Source organism: Octopus bimaculoides, chromosome 2 (genome assembly GCF_001194135.2).
Source record: "Octopus bimaculoides isolate UCB-OBI-ISO-001 chromosome 2, ASM119413v2, whole genome shotgun sequence".
Taxonomy (NCBI): Eukaryota; Metazoa; Mollusca; class Cephalopoda; order Octopoda; family Octopodidae; genus Octopus; species Octopus bimaculoides.
In genome coordinates, this window is record NC_068982.1 from 16,030,471 (window position 1) to 16,037,039 (window position 6,569).

The following is a 6,569-nucleotide window of genomic DNA, read 5'->3' on the forward strand; positions in this document are numbered from 1 at the left end:
ATATATATATATATATATATATATATATATACATATACACATATATATATATATATATATATGATAGATAGATAGATAAATTAATAGCTAGATAAATTGATAAGTAGATAGATAGACAGACAAATAGATAGATAGTCAAATAGATAGATAGAGAGATAGATAGATCGATACATACATACATACATACATACATACACACATACATACATAAGTAAGCAAGCACATAGGAGTAAAATAATGTGGAGAAACTGGTACTCGAATACCGAAGATGGAATGAATACTGTTTGTTAAAGCCGAAAACAAATTCACAAAACTGTTACTCAGAGTTTCACACAACCGTTCATTACTGTTGTAATAAGACAGATTAGTAAAGCAATTTTTATAACTTGTGAGTATATATACACATTTATGAATACTAGTTCAACGAATAAGTCTTTAAATATCTCTCTATATAAGATAGTGGTGATTGTGACGGTGGCTGTGGTTGATGTTAAGGTAGTGCTGGTTGAAGTGGTGCTGGTGATATTGGTAGTGCTAATGGTTTTGGTGACGGGTCCTCGTTATCGAATGTTGAGGATGCAGTTATTCGATTAGCTGACTTACCTCTTCCCGAATTAACGCGTAAGTGTTCGAGAATTCCTGAGAATTCCGCAGACATATATACTTTTAAAGTGATTTTCAAGCGGAATCTGCACTAAATTATTCAATAAAAAATAAACAACGCCAACAGTAAAAAAAAAAACCCAAAAATGTGGTCGCCCTAACCGAAGATGCTTCATCACCTTATAAACACGTCTTATAAATTTAAATGAGAATATATTTTCACTGTAAAAAACCCCACTTCACTAGCTCGTAAAAAGATTTAATTTAAGCTCCCAAATTCTAATGAAGTTTACATCGGACAGACACAATTTACCATGAGAAACAAACCCATTATTCAAATGAGAAACATACCCATTATTCAAATACAAGATGATAATATTATACAAATTCCACAAAGTTTTCATTTAGACATATATGCAACAAATTGCAAAATTTTCTAGTCATCTCACTTTGCCTTTGTTCTGACAAAACCACAGATAAAATACGGACACATAAAGGAAACAAGTTTATTTTAGAAAATACAGACTACGACTGCATAATATATAAGATATTAGAGACATTACATTATTGTAGTTCGCATTCTTACATCCAGACACGTAGACAGCTACATAAATATGAAAAGGAAGTTATTTCTCTATTTTTAGCTATTTGAATTGTCTGCTGTTCATACAATCACACGATATCCTCTAGAGTAACACAACCTTAACTTGTTATGGACGCAACTAACGCCCAAATTGTTATATAACTTAATATAAGGACATAGCACGCAGTTGCTATCGGTGCTGTCAAAAGACGTGTTTACTTATCGAATACAGCTTCAGCTTTTGATGTATCTACCACATGACCCTCTGACTTCGTAACCACCTTCGACCAACCAAACTGCACCTCAGCTGATGACACTTTGAGATGTAATATCACCATAGCAATAAGCGAATTTTCACAGTCCAATCAGAGCTGAGACAAATACAGTACAACTCTAGGTCCTTTCATCTAACATTATTTTTGAAAATAATGAAACTTTGAAACCGGTTGATAATGTTTATAACTCTTTTTAAAACCTCACGCGTATTGTTACCTTTTCTTTTCTTGATACTTATATTCATGAGAAAAGAATCTTATTTTCTTTATATATATATATATATATATATATATATATATATATGTGCGTGCGTGAGTGTGCACTATTGTGTTAACCATCATTTGAAGGCTAACAGTAGGAATATGCAGTTGTCACTCCGTCAATATCAATTAATGCTACGTAAATACAATAATTATAATTTCTTTTTTCAAATTTCAGGATGAATGACTATCAATGAATTGAAAACTAATTTTCGAGAAATAGATATTTATTAAATTAGATTGACAAAAAAATTAAACAAAATTCTCGTTTGTATATTTGCGATAAATATGTGTAATCAATAACAATAATGCTGCTTTAATTATCAATTAATTAGAAATGTAACATTGGCAACAGTACGTTCACAAATTTACCTGACTTAAGAGAGTCAAAGGAGATAAGACCAGTTATCTCTTTTGAAACGGACAGTGAGAGAATTGAGAAACACTGCCAAATACATATACATATAATATCTAACATATGTGCGTGTGCGCGTGCGTGTGCGTGTGTGTGTGCACACGTATGTCAATTATTCAGTTTTATTTCTAGATTTCTTGCCAATAAAGTAAGATCCGGTTTCTAATCTAAATCCAAAGCACCTTCACTAGAATTTTAAGCAACATTGGTTGTCCGAATATGTGCAGTATTTGGAGTCAGTGCGCGTGCAGATTTGTATTTATGTCTGTATTATCACTCTTACCTAGACGTGCGCATATATACTTAAATGCCAATCTTCTGGAAAGTCTTTCAGATTTTAACAGTTCTCTTGACGGCTTGAATCCGTAATCTAATTAGCTTTCTCCTTTTTGGTTTTGAGACGCCTAATTTCTCAAGATTGGTGCTTAGGCAGTTTGTTACATATTCCAGTGCCCCAATAATTACAGGTATAAACCTGAACTTGTAATCCCGGTAGAGCATCTGTGAACTTCTCAATAGTCCAGTGTAGGCATTTTCTTTTTCGTTGATCTTTAGCTTTATGTTGACATCTTCTCGGCAACTGATTTCCACTACTGTACATAGTTTCTTTCCTCTGTCGCAAATCACTATGTCTGGTCTATCATTTTTACATTTTGTTGGGGTTTTCACTGGGACATCCTACCAGTTCTCTTTCATATTATGAGTGGTTATGGCCTCTACCATCATGTATGTATGTATGTATGTATGTATGTATGTATGTATGTCTCTTCTATTTTTTAAATTATTATAAACATTCCACCGAGGAGGGAGCCGGTTTCCAACAAAGATACAAGGCTCCATCTTTGGGATGTAGTTAACACAAACAAATTCACATTTGGAACTTGAGAACAGTCTTGCATATTTTTACCGTTTCACTCACAGATTGCACTTGTAATGTACAATTTAGCCGGTCGATTTCTCTTTCTGAAAATCCCAGTTTATCCATATTCTTCTTTAAGCATTTACTAACAAAACCTAGTGCTCCGATTATTATTGGTATGATGTATGTATGTATATTATGTTGGTAAGAAAGTCCAGCTGCACTTTTGACATAAGTATTTTGAGGGGACTTTTTCAGTACCTATGGTAAAATAAACATTAATTTTTGCATTATTTCGCTTCCTTTGCAGCTTATTTAATACCATAGTTGCTGTCAATACGTAGCAAGTTTGCTTTTTAAAATAAGTTTAGATCAAGCACTATATGCTATATAAATTCCAAAAGGGGCTCTTCAGCAATGGAGGCGACAATAAATATCTGTTCGGTTTACAGAAATTAAGCTTTAAGTGCCCAGATATACCAACAGTTGTTTGATCAATTCTTTCAGGGAAGTTTTCTCTCGCAGATTATTTGACGACTAATCGTAATTGAAGGGTAATTCAAAGAAAACTTCACTAATATAAGCCCAAAAGTTCAATTCAAATGCCACTTCGGTCATAAAGCACTTATATAAACTAGGACAATTGTATAAACTTTGTTGATGGGTCCTTCATCCTCTGCCTGCTCCTCAGCTTAATCAAAGTGCTACCCTCCAATCATCATTGAAGTGTCGTAGTTTGTATTTTTTAAAAATAAATTTGTTTCTTTATTTGTTCGTATTTGATCTGTGGTTTTGTTAGAACAAAGGCGAAGTGATAAGACTAGGAATTTTTGTAATTTGTTCTACATACGTCTAAATCAGTGGTCCTCAACCATTTTTTACCTATGAACCCCATTGATTCACATTGTACTCCTAGTCATTCAATGTTTAAAAGTCTTATATTTTTAAAATTAATATTATTAGGAATTGTATAAAAAATTTTTTTAAATATTTTGTGCATTATAGAGGTATTAACAATTTATTGTAGATAAATGTTAATAACAAAATCATACATTGACCCCAAACTGAAATTCGTACTACTGTCCTAAACTATTAGTTATCCGCTTGTCCAATTTCTGAAACCAATCAAAGAGAAAAACATTTAACACACGCTCACGCATATATATATGTGTGGGGGATGGGCGCCACACATACACACACACACACTTATGTATCATGTACATATATATTTTTATTTATGTATGTATGTGGGGAGATAGCAGGAAAGAGAGAAAGAAAGAGATACACATGTTTGCCTGCTTTTATGTTTGACCTTATAATTTGTACTTCCAAAGAAAACATTTACTTCTACGTTTCTTGTTTTTTTTAAAGACAATTTTCTTTTCCTTATATTTTTCTTTGGTTGTTGCATATACCACATCTACATAACTTTAAAAAAACTGTTAAGTAGCCTTAGAAACGTATTTTCATCAGAGGCGAATTATCAGCTTTGGCCTAATCATACATCAATTGAGCTTAAAATATGCTATGTATTTAGTTTCTTGGTGTAGTATGCGTGATATATAATTTTGATCTTTGATGTGATACTATATAAGAACTGTTATCGTTGTGTGTCTTAAAAAAAAGTTTGTCTTGCCACCTCGTAATTCTGGGTTCGGTTGCTTGGGCAGTTGCTTTCTACTATAGTATCGGTCCATATTCTATATAAATGTTTATATTTATAAAGTTATTAATAAGCATGGTAAATATTCCAATGAATGATTTATAGTAGTAACAATATGACGTTTTCAAAAACACTATTTTAAAATTTCTTATAACGAAAGCTTCTAACACCAACAATATCTTTGACCTCTCTGACCAACGCTCTGCGACAGATTGAACCGCTATTATCTATAGACATTCTTCTCTGGCATTCCGTCGGTTACGACAACGAGGGTTCCGTCACTAGTGACGACTATACTTGTTGCCTTTCGTTTGGAAATTGCGAAAAGCCACCTTAATAATTCACACGCACACATAACTGTATAATAACTGTATATAATATATATCATAATGATATTTATTCTCCGATTTGAAGCGACAATTTTTAAATATAAACAAATGACTGAACGGTTTGTTGAACATGTCAAGGGAACTGTATTTTGACATGTTCAACAAACCATGACACCTAAACCAAACACCAATCAACTTAAGTAATTTAGTAAAGCCACACATTGATTATTCAGCATACAGTTTGCAAAACTTAACATTCTGGAGCCAATACAAATGTATTTAAGGCACACATTTTAGCAATTTCACTACAGTTGTAAATTGTAAAACATAACTGCCATCATTACTATATGGACCTGAAGATTGCATAGTTTAATACATGAAAATACTAGTTCAATCAGAATGGACATTTAATATTCTATCATTTCATCATATTATATTATAAGATTGTAAATAAAACGTGAAAATCAGACAAAGTTGGAATTTCTTTGAGTAATATATTCTTCTTTACATAATCATACACACCCATATATATATATATATATATATATATATATATATATATATATATATATATATATATATTATAAATTAACTACCAACAAAAATAATTGGTTAGCTAACTCAAAAACTCATCACCAAAATAGCAGAAAAAAACGACAGTGAAGGTATGTAGACTCTTCAAGGATCGATCCTTTTGGTTATATTAATAATAATAAAGGAGTTGCGACGCAAAAACTTATATATGTATATGTATGTATGTATGTATGTATGTATGTATGTATGTATGTATAGACTACTGCTCCCAACTATAGTCACCATACAGTATAAAATTAACGGTGGAACTCGAAACAATCCAGCGAAACTACTCAAAGATTAATGTCTCAATGCAACATATTAGCTACTGGGAAAAGCTGCAAAAGTTAAGAAAATTACACAAACAGCAGAACGAGGTTCCATTGCATAATGCCAAAGATCCCAACCTCGCCATCAGGATAGATGACCATATACCGCAATAGCTTGGGTTTCAAAAGCCCACAGCTCTTCAATATTCTTCCAAAAACCCTGACAAAAAACCCGAATGGTGGGGTTGGGGGTGTCTTCAAAACAAAACTGAAACTCTTCCTCTCAGGGATTCCGGATGAGCCTACAAGAAACACAGATGAGGGCAGCAACATCAAACCCCATCATTCACCAAGTGCCACATATCGGGAGGTTTCAAATAGTGAATGTGTCGCAAACCCACCAGTGGTGCCTCAGCAAGAACGCAGCCTTCGAGCTGAAACTAGTTAAAGAGTCAACCTTCATTTTGTTGGAGTCGATAAATTACCTGATGCAAAACTCTCCCCGACGTCTTCAACTGTCAACCTTTTTTCTATTTTGGAGTCGATATATATATATATATATATATATATATATAATAAAGTAAAGTTGTGGAATACCGTACGAGTGGAAATATATATGAAAGAAGGTTTGAAAATGCACTTATTTTTTAAAAATATTTATTTACTTAACCGGTTTCACTTTTTTAGAAAAAGATTATCAAAAGTCTTTGAGAATAATAAAAAATGTTAAAAAACAGTC